Source organism: Urocitellus parryii, chromosome 1 (assembly GCF_045843805.1).
Source record: "Urocitellus parryii isolate mUroPar1 chromosome 1, mUroPar1.hap1, whole genome shotgun sequence".
Lineage (NCBI taxonomy): Eukaryota > Metazoa > Chordata > Mammalia > Rodentia > Sciuridae > Urocitellus > Urocitellus parryii.
In genome coordinates this window covers 6,706,315-6,732,636 of record NC_135531.1, presented here as the reverse complement: position 1 = coordinate 6,732,636, position 26,322 = coordinate 6,706,315, and the positions used below count along the sequence as shown (strand labels likewise).

At 44.9% G+C, this 26,322-nt stretch overlaps 1 protein-coding gene across 2 annotated transcripts in view; it reads right to left on the bottom strand.

Moving 5' to 3' along the window:
* Positions 1 to 26,322, bottom strand: part of Adcy2 (adenylate cyclase 2) — a 375,018-nt gene that overhangs the window by 274,942 nt on the left and 73,754 nt on the right. The gene's annotated exons all lie outside the window — the stretch shown is intronic.

Genomic DNA, 26,322 nt, shown 5'->3' with positions numbered 1-26,322 from the left:
GCCACGTCACACCCCGTGGCAGACTCAGCCATGCACATTGGCAGCCACTTCAGTTTGCATATTCTGGAGTAGGGGCCACCTCCCACCCAGCCCACCCCGTGGAGAGGATGAGGCCGACTCTGAATCACCTTCTCCAATCATTGCTGCTGCTGCTCAGGATAACAGCAAAGGAGAAAGCCACGAGGGACCAGGAACCCTGCTCAGGGAGTCCAGGGGTCTGTGTGGACCCTGCCTCATGCCCCGCTTCCCCTCCTCAGCCTACATTTGTAAGGAATCTCAGGTCAAAACGCATGGGCGAACAGGTTTTCATATATCCTGGAAAATAATTTTATTCTTTCACCTCTTCAAAATAGAAGACCATGAAGATGTGATTCAATAAAGCATTCCGTTCTCCATCCCGTACACGGAATGTAAAACCAAGGCCCCAAAGAAAAGAGGCCTTAAGATAGTTTATGTACCAAGGTGCAAGATGTAGAAGGGAGAGACAACCAAGGCTTTGTTCACAAAATGAACGGTGATCTGCTCAGACAGGCGGGACACCCCGCTCATGTCACCTTTCCAGGGACAGAATATATAGAAAGCATTCTTGGAACCAATAATCATATTCCAAAACCATTATTCACTAGCACCAGCATTTACTGAGTGCCTGGTGTTCAGGCCTTTCACCAGCCATCACGTGGGCCTGGGCGAGAACCACAAAGGGTAGCAAAGATACACAGGGTGCTGTGATTCGATAGCTTATGGAGAAACTTGATTTTTTGGAACTCCTAATACACATCAAATTGCAGAAAGTATTTTCAATTAAGACACTGTTTTTTCTACACAAGGCCTTTGTGTGAAACCTTGTGTCCCACGGAGGAACTTCATCTGTATCGATGCACTGCAAGGTGCTATAAGCTCAGCCCTTTTGCAGAAGAGCTTCACCCACCACTGACAGAGAGCTCACAACTGGTCAGTGTCGGAACCTAAATACAAATCCCAGAGTCGAGGCTTCCCCCTTTTCTTGCTGAACAGCTCACCATACCCTCCTCTGGTAGATACAAACATAGTTAGGAGAGAAACCAACACTTAAAAATGAAGGCATAGTAAAAGCCACCAGTGCATGCTAACCATTTCTGCAATTCTGAGGGTGACAGCAGACTCTGGTCACAGTCACTCAGATAACCACAGATGGCACCCGGCATTGTCCCTCAGACTCTAGATGCTTTTGGTGAGGAGGACCCATTTTTTAAGACTTATTTCAAAATATTTGCAATATTATTTCATAATATCTGGATGGCACACTCATCTTTCCTCCAGGTCTACGTGTTCAACTTGTAGTGTGTGTCCACAACATTGGTTATGATAAATAATTTATGGTGAACATTTAGCAGAATCATGAGTTAGAGAAAGAGTTATACTAACTATTTGGAAACTACGAGTGGGAATAGAAACCCTGTGTTGAAATGTTGAAAACCAGAATAGATTATATTAAGAAGGGTGACTTGGCCTCAGCACTGTCAACCTTTGGGGCTGGATGAGTCTTCGTCCTGTGCATTCCAGGACATTGAGCAGTACCCTGGCCCCCATGCATGAGGTGCTGTATCAACCCCTACAGGTATGACAACTGAAAACATCTCTGGCCATCAACAAATGTCATCCATAGGATACTCCAGCCCTGGTGACAACAATTCAGCTATAGCAAAGCTTTCTTTCAGGAATGCAAAAAGTTGGTGCCTAGTCACAGTTTCATGAAAAAATTAATTGACTGGAATTTCTAATATCCATCAAATATAAAGGACATATTTCAATTCATATATAGTTTTTTTTTCTACATTTAACGTTTGATGCAAAACCAGTATATCTTCCAAGAGGTATTGAATGGGTATTTTCAGGTATTAAAGTTGATAGTCAATTCCAGAAAGGACCTCTCTTTTGCAACTACCTCTTGTCCTTACAATGAAAACATCTTTAGTGTTTCTTTGAAACATAACATTTTTGAACAGTTTACTTTTGGATGGCTTTTAAATTATTGCTTGATTTCCATTGATACGAACTTCTGCAAACATGTGGCACTTTGAATGGACACGTGGAAGGCCTGGCCATGATACCCAAATGGAGACTAGACTTTTGTCTCCCGAATACAGTAGCTCTGTGAAATGCTCACTTCTAGATGGCAAAGTGGGTTTTCTAAAGGTTAATTAAACAAACTGCATTGACTCACACTCAGGGTGTCAGCTGCAGCCTTTCAGGAGCTCAGCCGGGGGTGCCTCAGTCACATCCAAGTATCACTGGGTGGAAGAAAGTCCAGCTCATTTTAAGTCCCACGGGGAGAATGTTCTTCCCATCTTATCAATCTCAGGGGGTTCTAGTGTTTCCAAAGCCTGCTTTTCAACACAATTGGCCATATGTAAAACTAAAATGGGTTTGGCACATCCAAAAAATGTGTGGGTAAAAACGTTCTAAAAAGTCTAATGTGATCTCTCTGTTTCCCAGGTTACCATGGGGACAACAGCCTCCCCTCGGATGTACCACCATCCAGAGGCAGAAGGGAGGAGCCACTGATCTGCAGGCTTTGATCCTGCCCAGGTGCCAGGGTTAATGCAACATCTCAGGTGGTGGCGACATCTGAGGTTCCAGCGAGGAACCACGAGGTTTGTCTCCTCTCTGCAGTCCTGCATTTGCCTTTGCAACACACAGACATCTTCCCACAGATTCCCCACTTGAACCCCAAGCTCCACCAGTTTCTAACCAACCATGAGCTTCCCTGATGTCTGTGATGGCTTGGTCTCCAATAACCCAGGCGCAGACCATTGGGGGTCACCTCTGATCATGCTTTCCTTCAAATCCATGATAAAAATGTGTCTTCTTACTTTTGAGTTCAGCATACTGCCTCTGTCTGTCTGTCCCTGTCCACAATTCTCCCCACCAAGCTGGCTCATTGCCTTTGCATTGGGAAGAAACATGCCTGGTCTAATCCCTCCCTCTTCTTCCCCTCCCTCAACGCAGAAGCAGAGTGTATTCCTGTTCATTTGTATCCACTCAATCTTTCTCCATGCTTTGGGGAACCATTAGGACTCTTCTGGGCACATGGTACAGCTTCACTTCACCATTCGCTTGTCTGTAGGATCCATGGCTTGTGTTGACCAAGGAAGCATAAGCAGCAGTGGTGTGTTCTTTCTGGAAAGAACCTGTGCATACTTTTTGCTGGCTACCTGGCAATCGTGGGACCATGGTGCTGGAGTTTCTCCATTCTGGGTCCCCAAGAAAGGATGGGAGTCCCTCAGGTGATCCACACATACCTACAGTCATGACAGTGACTGATAAGTCTTTGTGGCATTGGTTCCCTGAGTCCCTGAGTCTCTCTCTTTCTCTTTGGTTTTGTTGATATGATGCTTAGAAAATTCGATGTTTTATATACAGGACTCTACAGATTTTTTTTCAAGTAACCGTTCATTGTGGACATTTTCTTAAGTGCATAGATATGAATATATTATTATACCTTTTTACAAGTTGCTAAGTGTCCCATAGCAATGGACACATGTAAACTACAGTGAACACATCCTCGCTGCTGTCCTCTCACGGCAGGACAGCCACCTGCTACCTGACTCAGCACGTTCCTTCTGATCTCACTGGCTCCAACATTTTCCTTTCTCTAATCCAGTGTACGACTGCCATGCTCATGCTCTGAATACACAGGTCTAATGTGTTTCTTCCTTGGATGACAACCTCCTCTGGTTGCCCCCAACAACTCTGTACAAACTGGCAAATTTTCCTACCACACCCCTGGTCCTCATGGCGGGCTTTACTTATGATCATGCCTGGGGTTACCACTTATTTATCGATACTGTCTCCGTGGCACACAGGAAGGATAATGACCCTTCAAGAACAAGAACCTATTTCACTCATCGCCAAGACCTCAATGCCTTGGACAGTACCTGGCACATGGTAGTGCTCCATAAATATTTGAAGTCTGCATGAAAAGCTCTATTATACATCCCAAGATGACCTGAATCACACACACCTCATTAGCATCCACTCACCAAATGCATCTCAGAAAACATCCCGCCGCCCTCTTTGGCCCACCGGCCTCACTGTTAGCTATAAACATGTTGATTTTTGAATTAGCATTTCTCTATTTAATAGATGAATTACATTAAAAAGCCCACTGCATAGAAACTGGTGGGACGCCTATGGCAGGCAGCGGCAGACGCTGGACTGAATGCCCAGCTCTGAGAGGTCTGAGACTGCTGTGCAGCTCATCCACCTCCCTCCTCCTGCAGGAGCCCTGGAGTCCTGCAGGGGGAGAGGGGACCTTCTTCAGAACTGAAGGGGGCACGGAGCTGGTCTTCATCTGCAGAAGGAAGGGATGACCCGGCTTGGGACAATCAGCCTAGAAGCCGGGATTGCTATTCTGCAAGAGCTCGGCTCAACCCAGAGGAGCTGGGCCCATGCAGATCTCCCACTCAACTCTCCCCACCCTCACAGCAGCTGAAACAGTGAGAAGCGGGCTCCACCCAGCCTTCTGCAAATGCTCCCAGCCACAGAAGCTCTTCCAAAGGAGGCCACTTTCGAAGAGACAGGCGCAGTGAAAACTCAGGTGGCATGAAGGAAGGGGGAGGTTGCCCACTGACCCGGAGGGAAGCTTTTCTGCACAGCCAAGGTCATCTGCTCCTGGGTTAGTGTGCAGCAGAAGCACCTTCCATGATGAGCCTCCTGGGGCTCGGGGGTCTGAAGCTTTCGAAAGGTAAGATCAGAACTGGGCAAGGAGAACGATGGGCTGGGAAGGATGGTGGGTTCCCTCTCTGGGGAGGCAGGCTGGAGGGAGCTAGCTGGATTCAGAGGTCTAGAAGCTTCAGTGATTCAGGCTCCTTCTCTGACATAGGCCAAGTGTACCATTTTCCTGCCTCTGTGATAATAAATCACCAGACACTGAGTGACCAAAGAAACAAAAACTTTCACTGTTGGGAGAGTAAAAAGCCAGATGGTGTTGACCCCAGGGAGAATCTCCTGCACCCCTCTCCTTGCCGATCCCGGGGGCTTCCAGCCATACCAGGCCCTCGGGCAGCAGAGGTCCCAGTGTCCCCAGTGTCCGCCGTCATCATTTCAGGGCCCTGTTCCTATTCCTGGGGGACTGAGCTCTCACGTGGCATCCTCTGTCTACACTTGCCTCCTGGGAAGGACACCCATCCTTGGATCTAGGGTCCACCCTAAATCCAGTGGGATCTCATCTTCATTGGATCACACGCGCACAGACACTATGTTCCAATAACGTCAGAAATCACAGGTGCGGAGGTTCAGGACACCATCCAACCCAGAAGATGAAAGCGATGCTGCAGCTCAAGCCAGAGTCTAGATCTCAAGTCCTTAACACCCTGGGCTCCATTCCCAAGTCAGAGATTAAGAGTACGCGTCCACCACACCAAGATTTATTTACATTTTAGGAATCCACGGTCATTGGATGAGAATTAAGTGTTTAAACATCTTTGTCAGAAAATTACCATGAAAAGGACTGAAAATGAAGGTGAGTTCAGGAGCAGCTTCAGCAGTGCTAACCCAGAACCTGTTCCACGTGACTCCCTGCAGACAGAGCTGGTGTGTCCCACCCTCTCCTGTGTCCCGGCCTCTGGTACAAGCCCTAGGGCCTCAGACTGTGGCTCCACGACAGGAAAAAGCCAGGCAGGGAGCAGCTAAAAGATGGAGCCTCTGGTTCCCCTGAAAGAGCTCCTGAGCGCTAGAGTCTCAATGAAGCTTCGCTGTTCATTCCATTCTCTCCAGAATGCTCGAACATGCATAATCAGCAGGATAATCAGGATTAGTTATGTAAATCACAGCAGTTCTGTGGAGAAATACACCATAAGAGAAAGATTTTCTATTTTTATTATGCTAATAATGTTAAGGGAAATAACATCTCTGTGAACATAATGTAAGGATTTTGTAGCCAGAAGCTACACTCTCAAATTTTCTCTCCAACAGAACTGAGAAATTGGGAATACCATAGTATTTTAAGCAGTATCTTAATTTTCAAAGACACAGGTTTTATTCAAAACCATAGGAATAATACCTATCTAGTTGTAATATCAGAGATAGTTCTTATACCATTTATACAATTGTATCTTCTTTTTTAATATAACTAGAAATGAAAAAAAAGTTGGTAAAAATTACATAGGAAAAAGATAAAATCTGTAAAACATTCTTTTTTTTTTTTTTTTTGGTACCAGGGATTGAACCCAGAGGTGCTTAACCATTGAGCCGCATCCCCAGCCTCTTTAATATTTTACTTAGCTAAGTTGCTCAGGGGCTCGCCAAGTTGCTGAAGCCAGCTTTGAACTTGCAATCCTCCTGCCTCCGCTTCTGGAACCTCTGGGATGGCTGGTGTGTGTCAAGGCGCTGGCCTAGAATCCTTTCGACATTCTTAAGAGAAGATATACAAATGGCCAACAGATTTACGGAAAAAGTGTTCAACGTCACTAATCACAAGGGAAATGCAAATTAAAACCACAGCCTGTCCACTGTCAGCATGTCTATCATCAAAAGATGGAAAAGCAAGTGGTGGCCAGATGTGGAGACAAGAGAATCCCTGTCCACTGTGGCTGAGGATAAAAATCAGTGGGGCCATTGTGGAAAACTGTATAATCATTCCTCAGAGTTCTAGAAATAGATCACCAAGTGACCCAGCAATGGCGGCTCTGGGTCCTAGCCCCACGGTTGGAAACCAGGGGTTGAAGAGACCCCTGTGCTCCCAGGTTCCCTGAAGCCCTGTTCACAACACCCAGCACAGGGGGCCAGCCCCCTGCCCATCAGGGCACGAAGGCATGAGGAAGTGTGGTCTATGGGCACAACGGAGTGCTGTTGATGTCGATGGGCCTGGAGAACACGATGCTGAGTGAAATGGGCCAGGCTCAGGAGGACATTCCCACTGATGTGCAGAGCCAAAACAGCTGAACTTGAAGCAGACAGTAGGATGGTGTTTACCAGAGGCTGGGGCTGGAGCAGCAGGTGCTGAAGGTCAAGGTACAAAGCCTCAAGCAGACAGAGGAAGAAGCTTCTTTTACGAATGCTGGGAAACACTGTGTGGTGTAGTAAGTATAGTACAGAACAGCGTATCGTGCATTTCAGAATTGCAAAGAAAGTAAATTTTGAGCATCTTCATCACAAAAATGTATTTGAGGTGACGGATATGTTAGAGAGTCTGATTTGATCATTCTATATCACATCACAAATCATAACGTCACTTTGCACCCCATAAATACAGGCAACCATAATTTGTCAATTTAAAAATCAAAATTAAAAAGACAGATTTTTTGACGATATTAACCTAACTGAGCAGTCTGGAAGATAAATTCTACATTCAAAGTAAAAATTTCCTCTTTGGACATTATTTTCACATCTAAGGGCTGATGACTTTGATTTTATACACACATACAAACATATATAATTTACAAGTGGGAAGCATTTTTTTTTTAACTTTTAAAAAAATGTAACTGGAAAGTTATATAGCCAGAAATGTGCTTGAAGATTTTTGAAAACAAAATGTGAGGCTAGGGACACAGCTCAGGATGGAGTGCTTGCCTAGAATGCCGAAAGACCTGGATTCAATCCCCACACCACGAATTAAAAAAATAATAATTTTAAAATATCTGCCAAATTTTTACCCTTGCACCTAGATTAGTACATTATTTTGTTCCTGGATCACACTCACACAAGGATTCCTCTAGGCAGTGACTATTTTGTATTTCCCAACAAATACCACAAACTGTGCAAAAGCATCTTCTCTTTGGTTTAATGGGGGAAGCTCCTCCTTCCCAGCTTCAGGCTGACCCTAGTGCAGTGAGACCCCAGGGCGTCCCCGAGCCTCTCCCAGTCCACAGTGTTCTTCCCTTTCTCCTACCAGGCTCCCTTCCTAGAGGGGAAGGGTGCAGACACCCACTGAAATGCCACAGAACCCCAGCTGTGGGGTGGAGGGGAGAGGCCACCCCTGCCCAGGTCAAGCCTGGGGGCCAACCCACCAGCACAAACCTCAGGGAAAGGATTCGCTGTGCTTCCAGCCAGATGTCTCTCCATGGAGGAGGTCCACACCCCAGACTTAAGAGGAACTCTGCAGCAGTCAGGCCTGGCTGCTTCTAGAAGCTTCCAGAGCTTACACAGGTCCCTTCTCTTTTCAATCGCTCACTCTGGCTTCTCCAGGCTCCATCAGGATTCCACCTGGGGGTCTCAGAGTGAGGTCCACTGGCTCAGCTCTGAGATCCAGTTCCTGACATCATGCTCATATACTGCGGGATCATGCAGACCCTGCAACCAAACAGCTGAGGGCCTGGGGTATGTGGGTGTGATTGTCACAGAGGATATTTGATCCTCCCAACCTCGAACAAACCCCTGTCCTCCTGGAACTCTTCCCATCTCATTCAGTGGAAACCTTAGCCCCCAAACCTAGGAACCTGGAAGATGAAATTAATAATTTCTTCTTCCTTGTTCTTCTAACCCCAAAGACATCACGAACCCATTCATCCTCCTGTTCCTGTGGCTACAATTCAATCCAAATCTCACAACCACCCCCAAATTCCCTCAAAGCATCTGAATGGCCTCTTTGATTAAAACTAATGTCCCCTGAAACAAATATTTTACACAGAAGCCAAAGTGACGTTTTTAGAAACTCCATTTGATCACATTACTGTTTCTCGTTTATATCTCTCCCATGGCTTTCTATAACACTAAGGAAAAGTACAAAGCCTTCAGCCTGCCACTAAGGTCCCTCATGACCTGACTGATGTCCCCAATTCCATATCCCACCAATGTCCATCGCCCCCATTCACAGGCCTCCCCACCGGCCTTTGTGGCCTTCCTTGAACAACCTCAGGGCCTTTGCACTGGTAGCTCTTCTGCCCTAAATGTTCTTCTGGGAATCTTCCTTGCCTGGCTTCTTGTCACTTAGGCATTCCAACTCAAGCATGACCTCCTTCCTAGGGAGAACTCCACGGACTCCACTCTCTGAACTGCCACCTGTGTTTATTCTCAGGCTGATCAAGCATCTTGCACTCTTCATATTCTCCTTAGAATTAGAATGATCATACATACATCTTTTTTGAAAAACTATTTTCTATCTTCCCTCACACATATTAGGCCCCATGGGGACAAAAAGGCTGTCCAGATGTTTCCTTATGTCGCAGAATAGTATCCAGCAAGAAAAACAAAACAAACAAAAAAATACCTCCTGCTGCAAGAAAGAAGGAAGGAATAAAACGTTCAGGTGTGATTTCCCGCGAATGCTCCAGCAGGCCAGCCCAGGGCAGCCGACTGATGAGCGGTGGCCAGCCCTGGGTAGCGCCAGGTGTGCCCTTGGCTTGGCGCCAAGCACCAGCGCCCCACGTGGCGGCACCTGGGATGGCAGGCGTTTCCGATCACAGGTAACAAAAATAACAGAAGAGCAGAATGCGAACTGCATATTCTCCATTAGAAGTTCCCAACGTGCGTTGAATCATTAGAACCACTTTAGAGGAAGTCGTGAAGGCTAAACCAGCTCCTTGTCCATCCCTTCTCCCTGGTTCCTTCAGGCTATGGAGGAACAAACCTCCTCTGTACTCCCATCATTCCCTGGACCTTAGCCTCCTGCTGAGCGGAGCCCAGGGTTCTTCCTGCACCAAGCACTGTCCTTGGGCCTGAGCATCAGGAGCTCCTCAGATGTGCACTCCAGCCCCGCGAAGCTCACTCACTCAGATTCCCTACAACCCTGTTTCCAGGTGCTGTGCATGTGACCACACCTCCCCTGAGGGGGTCATGTCATCCGGCCATGGAGGCCACCACTGCATGGGAGACTCCAGTATGCCCACTGGGTAGAAGGGGAAGGGCAATGCATTCAGTTCTGAGCTGCAGAACCACACAGTGCTTCTCAGTCTGAGGCTACACAGACACCAGCCAAATCAATGGCTCAGTGAAGTAGGAATAATTATGCATCTTTTGGCTTAGTTACTGATTTCCCTGATGTGTCCAAACCAATTTGATTTTAAAATAAAGACCATTAAAATCATTCTTTTCAACTTTATCGCTATTTAATAAGTAAAGCAGCGGATCCAAACAGCAAAAACTGAGTCTGTGGGGTGTCTGGGCGGTGCTTTCCTCTGGTGGTGGATAGCCAGACTGCCTCCTTTTTCCCAATGGAAAGCTCTTGTTTCAGGAGAGGTAAAAGAAGTGGCCATTTGAGTCATCAAATAGTATCTCTTACTCAGTATCTGAATATTTTAAGTACAGTTTCACGTTTCTGACTGTAAAAAGAATACTTATTTCTTGGAAACTAATTTTATGCAATTTTAAAAATCCCTTTAAAAATTTACTGTGCTCATATTATTTTGGAACATGTGCAGGTTGTAGGACATCTAAGTGGAATCTATCAACATATGCATGACCTCACACACATGCCACATCTTTGTTGTGAGAAAACTTAAAATCTATTCTTTCAGAAATTTTAGAGAATGCAACACATTGTTATTGATTACCACGTCATAGAATGAATCTCTGGAACACGTTCTTCCTGCCCGATTGAACTTGTGTACCCTTGACTGACAGCTCCCCAATTCCTTGCCCACCCTAGCTTCTGGGGACTAGCGTCCTACTCTTTCTGTCTGTGAAATCAACTCATTTAGATTCCACAGATGAGTGACATCCTGCAGTATTTGTCTTTCTGAGCTTAACATGATGTCTTCCAGGTTCCTCCATCTTGTCAGGAAGGACAAGAGTTCCATCTTTTTAAAAGGCTGCTGTTCTACTGCATACATGGACCACCTTCTTTTCATGCATTCATTTGCTGGTGGAGGCTGAGTGTCACCTTGGCTCTTATGAACACTGTAGCAGTGAATACGGAGGGCAGATGCCTCTCAACATGCTGGTTCCCTTCCTCTGGACGCGCAGCCAGGAGTGGGATTGCTGGATCATCAGGTAGCTCTCGTTTTAATTTTCTCAGTAACCTCCACACTTCTCTCTATAGTAGCTGTATTAATATACACAAAAACCCTTTACAACTATAAAAAAAAGATTAAAAAAAACTCAGGGACATGTTGAGGGCTACTGCTATAGCATATTTTATGTTTCTCTATAGTTATCTTAGTCCAAGAATATTTTCTGAACATCAATTCTATAGAATGTGAAAGAATTTTTTAAATGTTATATTATTAAGCAAAAGAACACATATTATATTCTTTGATGGAAAGCCTCGGCTCCAAAAGAGTAATGATGAAATCATGAATCACAGGGTACCTTTCATTCTTCTTTTGAAAATGTTATGCAGAGTTAGATTGATGATAGAATAAGAGGTAAAACAATAACTTGCACTGTGCCTTTTTCATCTAAAATAGGTAGGAGGTACTTCATACATTTTAAAAAGCTTGGAAAAAGAGAACAGTAAAGAAATACCTTGCTTGGTGCTGGATACCCACCCACCTGTATGTGTTATCTTCTTCTCTTCATTTACCGTGCACAAATCCATTTACTCGCCTGTATTTACTTTAACTTTACAAAGTAGGAGGCATTTTATCAGCCATTAAGGTGCAACAGATCTGGAAAGTCCCCCCCAGGTCCAGGGTATTGATGGCAGGATCCCAGCCTGTGGTGCTCTTAGGAGCTGGGGCTAAGTGGAAGGAAGTGGTCATCAGGGTCTGCTCTCGAAGGGACCTTGGGACCCAGCCCTTCCTGTCTCTCTCTGTCTAGCAGCCATGAACAAGAACCTCTGACACAGAGGCAAAACAGACCTTCATTCCAAGTGCATCATCTCATGTATTTTGACAGACTGATGGGGAGCTGGCCACACATAAGGACAGCACAGGTCCCTGTCCTACCATCCTTGAAGCCTCTGGGAGTGAAAGCCAATGTCTAAACTATGTCTATGTCCCTCACCTCTGTGTTTCCCTTTATGCATGTAGGGCCTGCTGGGTCCATCTGCAAGCCTGGTTTGTATGGGTTTGCAATCTCTAAACTTTCCACTGATCACTAACAAGCACTCTTTTTGTCTGAAAGTGGGCTACAATCTCCATTATCATTATTAAAGCATTTAAACTGTCCTCCTCGTGGCAGGATTGACAGCATACTGTTCCCACACTATGAAGCTACCTCCCCCAGAGTCTATTCAGATCATTAAAGACTTGCTTTGGATGTTGGTTTCTTGGTCAATATAAAAACAAGAACACAGGGGAATTTTACTTGAATTTCCCTCTATTTCCCGGTGTAGGAGGTGTGATGGAATATACTGCCTGTCCATGATTCTTTCTTTTTCACTCATTCGTGGAACTCAGACAATGGAGTTTACTTCCCACGCCCTGACTCTGGACACTCATGGAGGTTGGAATATGGGCAGAAGTGACAGGAGGCCAGTTTGCAACAGAGGCTTCATGAGGTCTCAGTCTAGGTGTTGCCACCATCTTGGAGTTTTGGCCTTTAATCAAGGTCATGGTTGGGGAAGTCCAAATCGTCAACTGGGCTTTGGATCGAGGATACATAGTGCACACCTTCTGAGTCTGGACAAATGTATCTATCACAGAGCAAATTCCACCAGTGTGAAGACTTATAGGACATATGACATTATTATTGCTATAAGCTGCTGGGGTTTGGTGGTTATTTGTTTTTATTTGGCATATCAGAGTCAAATCCTAATTAATATAACCAATGATACCAGAAGTGAGGTGCTCCTGTAATGCAAACCTACAGAATAAGTCACTGCCTTTTGGGACTGGCAAGGATTCATACTGGACTCTGGATAATGTTGGTCCACTGGAATAACAACTGGTCAACATGCATCCTGAGACACTGTTTACCCAAAATGTCTGTGCTTCTCAAGTTCTTTGAATCACATGATAAATCTTTAGAAAAAAGAGGGGACCTAAGAAGAAGTGGGACTAGAAATACTTCTTACATAGAGAAAGTATGTTATTCAGCCTAAAATTGTTCTTTTGTCTCTCTCAAAATACTTTACGAGCAGAACTGATTGACAAGTGTTTCACACTGTTCAACTGGGAGAACAAGGTGCTGGGAGTTAAGTGCTTTGACCACAGTCAGGAGGCAGCACAGATGCTTCCAATATCACCCCTGCAGGTAAAGGAGCCACAGGTGAGCAGACTCAGTCCAGGGTGTTTTCCTATAATTCAGATCTCCAGAGAACCCCAAGACCCCAGCCACTCCATCAGAACACCTACTCTAACTCTAGGAAGCCCTTTTTCTCGAAAATATGTTTCTCATCAAATTCAAACAAAGAAAACAACCTATTCATTTGGTAACATTGAGGCATTTATTAGAAAGTTATTCTTATTATTTTTAATAGCTCTAAGTCTAGGAGGAAGTAATTTGCTTTTTGATGATTTTTAAAAAATCGGGTTTGTTTCAGAAGCTAGTAAATAACCTTCTACCTTCTGACCAGAGACTCCTCCTACAAAGGGGACTCCCTTACATTTCATGCCCCGCTGGCCTGCCTTGTGAGTGCACCAGAATGGCACCAGCTCACCCCTCCTCTCAAGGGCTTCCCACCCCTCCAAGATGCACGTGGTTCCCAGTCAATGATTATATGACACAATTATGACCCTTTCCATTGCAACTGCATTAGCTTCACTTTCATTAATGTTCTGATTTAAATTATACAGTAGATTGCCATTCAACCGTGGATTTATTAGAGAGAGACAGCCCTTGGGTAGCTAGAGTTATAAGCAGAGAGCAATGAACTTTGCCCTTAGTCTCAGGGATCACTTAGATAGGATTACTGGCAAGTCCATTACCAGAATGAATTGATTGACTGCCACAGCAACCTGACTTCTGTTGAACCAGCTGTTTGGACAATAATGACTGTATCCTCATTTGAATTTATCTTTCTCATTCTGTTCAAATGGTGGCTGTTTCTTTCTTCCCTTAAGGAACTTAGATGATGGGCTCTTTGCTGCTTGTGTGTCCAGTATATATAATACAGATGAGGCTTGTAGGAGGCTCTTATGACTTTTAAATCATTGGCCAATATGTAAAATACCCCAAAATAGCCTGCTGTACTTTCTGTGCATGAAGTAGCCATACGTTTTCAGGACACATAATCTCATTTCAGTTTCTTTCATTTATTTGACATTCTTCCAGTTGTTTAGACAAATACTGTATTGAGTGCTGTATCAGGCTGGGCTGAATCTATGGTTAATGGTCTGTGCCATAATCACTACCTTATCTCTGTTTATGTACAGGAAAATATTGCTAGATGAAACAATTTGGAAAAGCAGTGATTGGTTTCTCAATTCCAGGCTTTGCAGAAGAAATGGTGTCCTGGAAAATTACTTTGAAGACATCAACTCAAAAGTGAATAAGAAAAAAAAGTAAGGTCCTTGTAAAAAAATAAAATGTTATATAAAAGGGCTTTTATTTATATTCACTGTTTTGGTCCTTATGAATATTCATGTCCATATTCTTTTGAAATATTATATTTATTTAATCTGAAAGGCCAGTGCTTTAGATGAGAAAAACTCATGCAGGGAAAATGAGTGAATTATTCATCTAAAAACAAATATTGTTTGGGGACTGTTCTATACTTGTGTATTCAACATCTACATAAATCAGTACCCACTGGAGCCCTGCGTTTGTACAATGCTTCTCACCACAAAAAGACCCACCAAGGCCTACATGCCTTTGTTTGCTTTCTCTTTTATTCTGAAAGAGGAAAACCTCTGTCGAGAGAATGCGTATCCTTGAGCTATGAAAAGAGTTACTCTGGAGTCTGCAAGGCTCCGTGAGGCCTTCTTGAAGGGTCTGCTCATTCCTGCACAGCACACGGCTCCTACCATCAGCCTGACAGTGCTTTTTTCTCTGTTGGTGCAAACGGGCAGTCTTCAGAGCAGCCTGATCCAGGACAGTACTCACACTCCACCACCTGCCACACCAACAGCTCCCTCCTGTTCATACTGAACCCCTGGGTTGCACAGGATGTGGTCTAAGTGCTGTTTGACACTCTCGGGATTACATTTGGAGCTTAAGTCACCTTATGATGACATAGATATCAGGCTATGGAAAGAAACACAATTTGATCACAGGTATAGTGAAAACCAGGAACAAAATACACAGTTTAGTAGGCTTTGCATTTTTTTTTAAAAATGCAAAATCGTTAAAATCCTTGCAGTTCTTTAAAATCACTTCAAAGACAAGGAAACACTGCACTTACTTCTGGCTGAAAAAATATTTATTTTTAAGGTGATAAAAATTCTACTTTTATCTTAACGTCAGTAAGTATATATGAATTCCTGTTTGCATGGGCAATATGTTCCAGAGAATAATACTAACTAAACAAAATGGGAAGATTACACACTCTGAGTATTTCCCAACACTATCCCTTTGAAAAAGAAGATATTGAAATAGATTCTACAGGTTCTATGTAAAGAAATATTTTGATTCAAGATTCTAAAATTTGGTATTTGTGTCTGTGCTTGGGTCTATTGCACTTATTTTAGTTTTCTGGCTCATAACTGATTTTTGGCTTTGTCAATAAAGAGGTTGTCATGGACACACACTCAGTACACACCTGGAACGCTGGCCTAGGAGCTGGGTCAAAGGGCATCACATCAGAGCATGGAAGGATGATACTGCTTTTGCAAATCGACCTGGTGCTTTTCTCATCCCAGCAGCTGACACAGCTCACCTCTTCATTGAAAGCACAAAGCCGCAGTTAAACGTTTTTTGCAATGATATGTGTACACACGAGTGGAGCGTAAACTCCTATGAAAGGGACGCAGAAGATAAGAGTGTTCATGTTGCTCTTTAAAACCTCATGTCTCCTTTCACGCTTTCTCCCCTCCTGGAAATGCCAACGGCGCTGAGCCAGGACTCTACCCAGGTGCTCCCTGGCACCACATGCCCTCATGCTCACTGACACCTCTGCTTGGAAAAGTTCCCCCTTGCCACAGCTTCTCACCTGTGCTTCCACCTGGGCATGTTGTGACAGTCCTAGGAGGTGGATCACCTTGCCCAGGTCCCCGACAGCAGGTGTCAGCACCTAGGTGGGACCCCGAGCTGCACCCCAATGGGACCCTCTCCCGCCTCTGAGCACATGATTGTTGACCTCATGTGACTTTCCGGTTCAGCCTGAGTTATGTGAATTCAAATATTACCATGAAGAGTAAGCAGAATGCAAGGTACTGGCTTCTTGTGGCCACCCGTGCTTGGCGGCATGTGTACAGGGTTGCGCTTGCCACACTGAATCGCTAAGCAGCTTACTACATAACTCAGCGTACATCCAGATACTTTCAAAATCTTAAGAGTGGAGCTTTAAAAATAATGGAAAAATACCACAATATCATCATGAATCCAGGGGAAATGAAGAAATAAAGACTCTGGGCAGAGATGGAGTCCAGGGGATTGAGTGTGGTTCCCTTCCTTTTTTCATTAAAAATAGCTCCCCACTGCATGTCCAGCTCTGCTCCACGCTGGACACAGGAGAGCTGAGGAAATGTCTCAGGTTCAAGAGGCTGGTGATCCAGCAGGACCCAGATAAACAGGCAGCCCAGCATCGAGGCGGACAGTGTGAGATTCTTCTGCAGAAAAGATGTGACGCCCCCACTCATTTATCTATGTGGATGTTGATTTCTATCAGTGTGGACCAGCGAATATTTACTTTATGTTCAGATTAGAATCCAATGCTAACTTGCTTGGGTGCTCAAATTCTTTCAGTTTTGATTCTCCTTACGGAATCTAAGAATGGCTGATTCTAGAACAGAGCAGGGAATGTGCAGATGAGCTTTGGGGTCTCAGAGTGCAAGGGAGTGAGTGCATAAAAAAAACAAAATCCTTCAGTGATGGGCATGTTAAAGGGACACAGTGCCAGAGACAGGGAGAGGACTGGGAGTTGCTTCTCCTTAGCCTTTCCAACCATTTCAGCTGATTTATAATAAGCAGAGAGCTGGGTCTTACTTTGTGAGCTGATACGAAGATTCTTTCATAGAAGATACAATCCCTTTACATTTACTGATAGGACTATAGGCTTACAAATCAGTCTAGCAGGTTATGTTAATTACAGTATGTTGAGTAATTATATCTACCGTGTGCTCCACAGATTGGCAACTGATTGTTTTGTTTTCGTTTGGGGGGGGGGGTTGTGTGTTGTCATTGCTGATGTTTGTAAGCAAGGTTTGTGCTTCCAAAGCAAGATGTGCACTGTTCCTTTCTGCAACCGACCCTCCCCTTCTCAGAGCCCTTAGGGGAGCACTGTGCTCGTGGATGCTCAGAAAGGTCTCAAGGATATGAAGTCCCAGGATTCTTGGAGGATAGTTTAACTGGATACAAAATTCTGAGCTTACATTAAAAAAAAAAAAAACTGTCCATGAGTTTTTAAAAAATTGTCCACTGCCCCACTGCTAAGTTGCTTAGTCTATAAAGAACACTGATGTCCATTTGATTTTATTTCTTATGAAATTAATGAATCATTTTGTATGAGCACCCTGATGGTATATTCTTATCTTTACAATCAAAGTAGGGTTATCAGAAATGTCTTGACACTGACTTTCAGATCAATCTTCTCAAGTGCTTTTGATGCGGCCTTAAATGCATAGATAAGGTCTTCACTAATTTTCAAAAAAATATTTTTTGTACTTCTTAAATATGAGGATCTTTCATTGTATTGCTTTCATTTTCAATGTAATAGATGTGGAAATTTCTTTACCTATCTTCTGTATCTATCCTTTCTCTCTAGCTAATTTCTCCTCTTTTTTATTTTATCTTGTTCTCTTGGTAATTATCAGGTCCTCAATAGCCTTTATTCTGTTTTCATGAAATCCATTCTTCCCTATACATCTTTGTATTTTTCATCATTTTTTTCCTTAAAATTTGTCAATTGTTATTTCATTCCCCTTTAATTTTTTGTTTTTGTACTATTGTACTGTAGTTTTGAATTTCTAATTTGAAACTTTACAAATGATTTGAAAATATTTCTTAAGAAAATGAATTAGCTTGGAGTGGGATATAACATTTTTCAAAAATCCATTTTGTGTGGCTTTGCATTTGTGTTTTCTGATTTTTTCTCAGAGAAGCTTTGTATGGATGCTGTCTGCCAAGTTCTGGTCGTGAGAAACATCTTTAGTTTCCCTAAGGATAGAATGCCACACATCCATAGGCAGGAATGAGGCACCTTCTTATTTCCATGTAATGAAGAACACACTTTAATCAATGGCTTCTTGGGAGGGAGAAAAAATGGGTCCTGATATTTCATTCTTTTGTTTTAGCATGACTTTAATTTCCACTTTCATTCTACGTTCCTTGCATCATTATGCATTTAGTGAACACTTTCTCCTCCCTCTCCCCCATCTCCTTGCCAAAAGAGCAACATCTTTCCAAGACCGCCACTCCTGGGAACTTTTCTAATGACTTTCTGTAAATTCTCCATGAGTCAGTGTTCTGACCTCCAAGTTTCAGTACTTTCCTGATCAGGTGGTCCTTCTGTCTGGGGCGATTTTAGCTTTACTTTCCAGATCCCAGGCTACTGTTTACCTTTCTTCCTCTGTTCGGTGCAGTATCCCCTGGTTCCATGTTGGCCTGACTTCACAGCTGACTCTGCAGGGAGCTGTCATGAAAGTCCACTTCCCCTCAGACAGATTCACAGTGTTTACTAATCTGGCCCCTCTCTGTTCTGCTTTGGGGATGAATATGGATGGCTTCATTTACTCTTTTTAATGATGTGAAAGTTTATGAAGGGATCTATGCAGAAATTTAGATTATGAGACCATGAATGGGAATACTGACCTGGAAATTATAGTTTCCTATTCTTATTCCCCAATGGTTAGGTGACATCTATTTTTTGAAGGCTTAAATTTATTTCTCAGTGATTTGAAATAATATAGATAAGATACTTAAAACTATTTCTGTTCTAGCCATCTGTCTATTTTTATTCTGGTAGCCTAATCTCTTAATTATTATAACTTTCACACATTTCTAATATCACAGAAATGCAAGTAACTGTCTGGATCTGCTTTATATAATGTCCCTGGTTATTCTTTTCTAGCATCTTCTATATTAATGTTTGTGACATGCGATTAATCTCCCACACTTATATGTGTATTTCAACTGAGACCGCCTCCAGTTTAAAGATTAAACACCAGGGAAATATGAACATATTTAAAGAACATGGAATCTTCCTGTGTGGGAATAAGCTATGTCTCTTGATTCATTAATACCTCCTCTTATGATGTTGCTTAAAGTTTTGTAGTGTTCTTCCAAGGGATTTTGAATATTTTTTATGCCAACGGATACAGTAATATAATAAGTTGCATATACTTAATACAACAATATAATCCTAGTTACAGCATTCCTGTAGAGGGGGCTACCGCCCTCCGGCTATGTTTGCTTTTTGTTACTTCTGTACTGGGAGGCATTCAGCTTCTCCCATCAACTCTTAGCACACTAACTCATGGAATCTCTCCATTAACACTAATGGTTTTCAAGTGAGTCTCTCTGGTTTCTCTGCAGGTAATAATAAAAAGGAATCACATTTACTGAGTACATACTCTTTGCCCAGTACTAAAAGGGTCATCTTATGTGTGCATTATCCAATTTATTTCCACAAATTTGTAAAGTATGTGGTATTAACATCCTCACTTGAGAGATTAAATATTAAAGTTTAGACAGGTTAAAGAGCCTGGCCTGGATCACCCAGTCATAAGTACTTCTAGGTCAGTGTAGAATAGACACAATGAATGGTAGTTTTCCTTTATTCTTTCATATCTCTCTATATATCATAATTTATCCCCTCATTCAACCATTTTAGCTAAGTAAAAATGGTTTTACTTAACTAAAATAGCCATCTGTCTATTTTTATTCTGGTAGCCTAATCTTTTAATTATCATAACTTTCACACATTTCTAATATCACAGAAATGCAAGTAACCGTCTGGATCTGCTTTATATAATGTTCCTGGTTATTCTTGTCTAGTATCTTATATATTAATGTTTGTGACATGTGATTAATGTCACAAACATGACCCAAAAGGGTTCTCCTTTGGTCATCTACATGAGAATTTCAATTTGGAGTTGGATATTTTTATAAAAATGTTAACTCTTTTAAAAAACATTTTACTAAAATGAAGTTTTTTTCAGATTTTTACTTTCTAAGAAGCCCTCCTCCTATGAAGTGGAGTTGAATTATCTGAACCGTTTTTGAGCATGTATCAAGATGACCTCCTGCTTTTAACTTTCAGTAGATTAAAATACAAATTCGACGATATTAGATTTTCTAATGTTGAAAGATTTTCAGTCTCAGAAGAATATTCTAAATATTCTAAATATTCTAAATAGTCATGAATGCCTTGGAAACACTTCTTAATCCCTCTGGATATGCTATATCTGAAGTGTTTCTGGGAATTTATTCCTTCATTAATTCCACAAACTTGGTAAGTGGTGTTTTACAACAGGCAATGGCCCAGGCACTGTTATTAACCAGTCGTGTGGGAAAAGACTCTATGAGCTTGTATTCTAGCTAATGAGACAGCATGAGCTCAGAGTGGTACCTGGAACACGGAGACGCCGACACGGTGTCAGTCACCACTGAGATCTCACTTGTCATACACAACAGGCTGAAATTCACCAGTATTTTTCACAATATTTTGCATCTACTGCCATGAGATTTCTCAGGAGTATGATCGGGATGATGCTAAGAGTCATAAAAATGAGTTGGAGAGATATTCTTTCCCTGTTTCGTAATGATAAACATTGCAGAAGTCTTCCAGAATTGACTTTCCTGATAACAGAGCCTGTTTAAAGATATGTTCTCTCTTCCTAAGTATCTCAAATGGTTATTTGATGATTCTTTTTTCCTTAATTGATTTTAAGTAACACATTTTATTAAAAATCCTTCTGTTTCATTTTGAAGTTTGGAATGTATCTGCACAGATTTGCACTGGGAATGTGTTGCTATTTCCTATTGCTATGGCAGAGAAGGAAGGTCATGTTTCAAAGGGCCATAGAGAGGGCAGAAAAGGAAAGAACTTTTCCATCCTCCTCCTCATCACTTCTGCGAGAAGTTCTGACAGTGAGAAATTACAAATTAAATTTCAAGAATATACATATTACCATTTTAAACAGATCACTCCTAAGTTCAAGTCCAAGTAGACCACTGAAAAATTCTGCCAGAAGAAGAACCCATAAAACTAAAAGGGTGTGACCACACTGTGCCCAAGGCACTCCATGGTCCTCTGGTGTGCGCTCCGGAGGTCGGGGGTGGGGATTTTAGGTGCACGCCTGCGGTGCTAGGATAGCCATCCATGGACCTTAGGCTCATGTGGCTACCCATCAGCCACTGATGGGTCATCTGTCTGCTCAGCTATCAGTCTGCCTCATCTCTCCATCTCCACTATCCAGACATTGGGTTTGGGTGTGTTGATGTGAAAATGCACTAGGAAAGTGACTTCAAGTTAAACCAGTGCTACCATTTTTAGGGGCTCCGAGTGTGTCCCCACAGGTTCCCCGGCTGGGAGCAGGATCCTCAGTGGCAGGACCTTTAACAGGTGGGGTCAATGGGAGATGGCTGAGTCATGGGGCACTGCCCCCAGAAGGGATCACGGTCATCCTCATGGGAAGCCCTTAGTCCTCAGGGGAAGACTGCCATCAAGGCCCCTCCCCAGGCTGTCTGCTTCCGTCGCTCCCTTTCCCATGTGCCCCTGACCCTGAGGTGCCATCGGCCATGAGGTCCTCAGCAGAGCTGAGCTGGTGACAGCACCACACCCTGGAACCTCCAAGACTCTGAGCTGAATAAACCTCTTTTCTATTTGAAAAACCCAGCCTCGGGTTTTGTGGTGACACCAGAAAATCGACTCATACAGCTACCGTGGATGCCATGGTGCATTTTATTTCTTCTCTTTTAAAAGAATGCTCTTCTTCATGCTTCTTTTTTGCTCTCAAAGTCATATATTTTATGAAAAAAAAATCATAGAAGTAAACATCTAGTGGTTCAGTCCTGAGAGTTCTCCGCTTTGGTTTTTAGATTTTAACCGTCTCATCCAAATTCTGGCCTTGGACCGTGTCTCTGGCAGAGCGACAATCATGCAGAATTCTTGCAGCTGCACTGCCCTTACCACGGGCTACCAAACAGAGGACCGACACACACATTTTGGTAACTGTGAAAGAACCATTTTATAAACTCAGGCATTTTCTGCATGATTACTCCTTTTTCTGAAGGGAGTGAAAACTCCAATGACTGGCTAAATAATTCATTGAAACTGCCTCCAAATCTATTCCTAAACTGAGGAAATGAAAACTAGTCCACAAACTTTTTTTAGATAAGAATGTCAAAATCTTCAGATTTAGCATGCTCGTGTAAAATTCCAGAGAAATTTAAAGGGCACAGTGCTGTTTTGCCAGGTTTATGTATAAAATGCAACCCACCAAACTGGAAATAAAATACTATTTAAGAAGAATATTTATTGTCAAAAGAGGATATAAATGACTCTACTCAAGATTTTTTAAAAAACATAAATATATTTGGTTTAGGTCATCTAATGTAAAATTAACTATCATCCCTGGCAAATGCATTCAGTTCAGTTCCTGGGAACAAATAAAAATTCCAGGAATTAAGAGCCGTTATTCTTGGACAATGACATTTTATTTAAAGTATTAATTCCCCAAAGTGGTTAATTGATCTTAGTTTCTGAGTTCACAGGAGCACATGCCAGTGAATCTGATGATGTGCTGGGGACGGAGATCCTGCCACAGAGATGTGGAGTTCCTGGTGCCAATGAACAAGGGTCCACGTTTCCGTGAAGCAGATTTAACTTCTTTCACTCAGGTTCCATTCATGGGTCACGTGGGATGGAGAGCACCACGCAGCTATGGGCACAGTGGTCAGGGCTAATGGCCGTGTGCATGTGTGCACGTGCCTACCCGTGGCTTCAGAGTGGCCAGCACCAAAGCGCATCACCAGGAAATTAAATACAGGTTTGCTTGAGCATTTTCTGTCCTGAGGACAGGGAAGGGTTGAGCAAGAAATAGTAAAAATGGAGTGAGAAGAGAAATGAACAGCTGGGCAGTCTCCCAAAGGGCGCGACGGGCCTCCCCAGGGACAGCCGGCGCATTACCAGGGCCGCGGGGCCGTCTTCTCCCAGAAAGGCAGGGTGCAGAGCAAGGGCCGCATGGCTTCCATCCATCACCTTCCCGCCGTCCTCAGTGAGACGGGCTGCAAGGGCGCCTCACTGCACTGAAGTCTGCTTCTTTCTTGTTCTTGTTCCTGACACCCTGTTGGGTTCTGTTACTTGACACCTTGGTGGCTCTCCATGCAATTTGCACTTGGCTGGAAACCCAGGGGAGAGATTACCAGGTCCTCACTGTGACTTTAAAAGGAGCCTCAGGACGTCTCTGCACCAGGTGGCTGCTAACACCAACAGGCTGCCCACCCCTCTGCCCTCTCTGCCCCGCCCTCTGCTGGGGTTGTCCTCGGAAACAGGATCCAGGCCCTGCTTGAAGGACAGGTTAAGGATGGGGAAATCTGAGCCCATGAGAGTCACCTTCCTCAGCGTTGAACCACAGGGGGAAACTAGGAGAAGCACCAGGTCACACACAAAGACCTAGCGGTAGAGTGGAGGTGTCAGGCTGGACAGAAGGACAGCGTCGCAGCGAGAGCGCAGGAAGGAGGAGCTCTCACAGACTGTTCACCTTGACCAGAGCTGAGACCGACCAGAAGCTCGGGGACTGCTGTGCAGGCTGGAGAGCGGCTTGGCCACGCCTGGGTGCCAGCAGGGTCGCCCTGCCCTGGGGAGCCCGGATAGGAGCATTCAGCACAAGAAACACGTCTTCCCCCAGGGTGGAGGGGGTGAAGAGGCGTCCTCCTCCAGGCCGGCCAGCAAAGCCAGGACAGGCCCTCAGCATGAGGAGAGCTGGCTGCAGCCTGCACCCCCTTGTGTGCCTGTGGGCTGCTGGGGCCACACAGAGTGGAGGCAGAGGGACCTTTCCTCTGTGCCCTTTGGCTTCCCCTGAGGAGCCTCCTCCAGTCTCCTGCCCGGGAGTGTGAAAGGGCTGCTGCGCTGTGGCCCTGGGCCGGCCTGCAGGTTTTCACTTCATCCACCCAGTTTCCCTCCTCCTCCACCTGCCTTCCCCTGGAGGGCACCTTTGTGTCTGAAGGCTTTGTTTGTTTACTTTCCATGTCTCAGAACAGTTGTTGAGCTGTCCCGATCTCCCTCCTTAAGCTCCAAACCCCACCTTCACCCGCTCCCTTCCCACTGTCTCCATCTCTCCCCACAAGAACACAGAAGACAGAGAGCAGCAGATGCCTGGGTGCCCTCCTCCCCCACCCTGGTGTGCACCCCACCATCCTCTCAAAGGGGAAGGGGTCCCCTCCTACCCTCCAGCCTCAAAGAACTGAGCCCCCTCTGCTCGTCCCTCATCAAGCCAGAGTGTGCGCTCTCAGATCCTTGCAACCAGTGTTAAAAGATCATGTTTCCTCCTTTTTAAACCAAAGCACTCAGTGGACTCAGCCCCCTGGACTCCCTGCCTCTAGGCATCTTCTTCAAGCCCTGACACTCCTGCTTCCTTTGATTCATCACCCCAGCTCTGTGTGCAGCATGGCTGCTCCCCCAAGCCCTGCCGAAGACCTTCTCGGAGGCCAGGGTGCCCTCGGGGGGCCACACACTGGACCCATCCTGCCTCTTGAATCACCTCCCTCCTCCACTAACTCCTGCCTTCCTCCTGCCTGCGCCTGAGCAAGTCCCTGCTCTTCTTCTACATTCCACCTCCTTCGCCATCGCTCACACCACGCTCCACTGCCCCTTGACATCGTTCCCACCCGACACACTGAGGCAGTCACCACTTCTCTCCCAGCACCGCTGCTCTGCGCAGACCAGCCCAGGAACCTGGCACGGATGCAGAGCGCCCCGGGAACGAGGGAGTCCTGGGGACTCTGGGCTCCTCACCCAGTGCTTGGTCACCAGGTGGTCACATCCCCGCCACAGCCATGGGTGGCTACTGAGCTGCCTCCAGCTCACCTGGGGCTCCTGCTGCACAGCCATCCTAGGCCCCGGCAAACTGGACGACACACACTCCTCCACTGCAGAGGGCCCTGGGTCCCGGCCTTGGGTGTCAGGAGGCACCGTCCTTCAAGTTGTCAATTTCTGCCTTTTCCTGGGCCACTGATATGCAGTGACATCTACCTTGAGATGCTGGCAGAGGCAGTGAGGGCAGGTCCACGGACCCTCTCTCTGCAGGTGTGTTGCTGAGCTGCAGTGTTTGGTCAGTGAGGCAGGTTGCCTGCATTTCCAATCATGGTTTTTTTTTTTTTTCCAGCTTATCGTGGTTTTAACAGGATGTTCACATGCCTTAAAGAACATCTGTACACACATGCACATACACACACACACTACAGCCTTTCAAGGATATTCGATCATTACCTAGACGGGACTTTTCGACTTGATCCCTGTGTTTCCTCCAGAAGCAAGCAGGTCTGGGGAGGCGCACTCCCTTATTGGTATGCACTTTGCTCATTAGTTCCACCTTCACCTAATCAAGGCCAGGGAGCCACAGGCACAGCCCTACGCAGCCTTTCCTTGTAGTCCTTTGGCAGCTGGATGTGGGTGGGGACCAACTGGGAGCAGCGGCAGTAGACTGTGAGCAGTTAAATATTCTCATGTGAACATAGTTCCATTTAATATCAGAACTGCAGAGAGATCTGAATAATGGCATTAGTAGAAGCTCTCCATGTTATGTGACTCCCGCTCTCCTACAAGGGCAGAAGAGCTGACATGGATGGTGTGGATGTTTTGGGGTCTGTGAAAACTCCCACTTACCCCCCACCCCATCCTAGTGAGCTTCCCATCAAACACCAAATCTCCTGCTTGGGGATGTATGTGATGAATTTCACCACTCAGCCCTTTGAGTCTTGACTTCTGCACCAAATAAAATGCCAAGCCTGCCTTCAGAGTGCCCCCGAGAAGCACTGAAGTCAGGAATGACAGAAGGCAGCGCAGCACGCCAGCTATGCAGGCTCTGGCCTCCACGCCTGTCACCTCCTGCCTTCGTCCCACTCACAGCTCAGGCCTGCACGACTGTCTCAGAGAACCAACATCCCACTCAGGCACGCAGAGAGAAAGAGAAGGCAGTTTCGGGTGCACCACTCAAGGCTGGCCTGTTTCTCACACCAGAAGAGTCCTGGGTATTTATGGCCTAAGTGTCCCTTCCCCAGATGAGGTTGAGGACCCAGGCCCAGCCTTGGGGTAGGATGGAACCATTTCATGGTGGCAGCACAGGGATCCTAGGCGGGGCTGAGGGATAAGGGACAGAGAAATGAGCAGAGGCTGCACCCGTGCAGGCTGTCCCAGATCCCAGAGAGGCCAGCACCCAGGGTGTCAGTCTAGCATCCCAGGGAAGGCCCCTCATGGGGCAC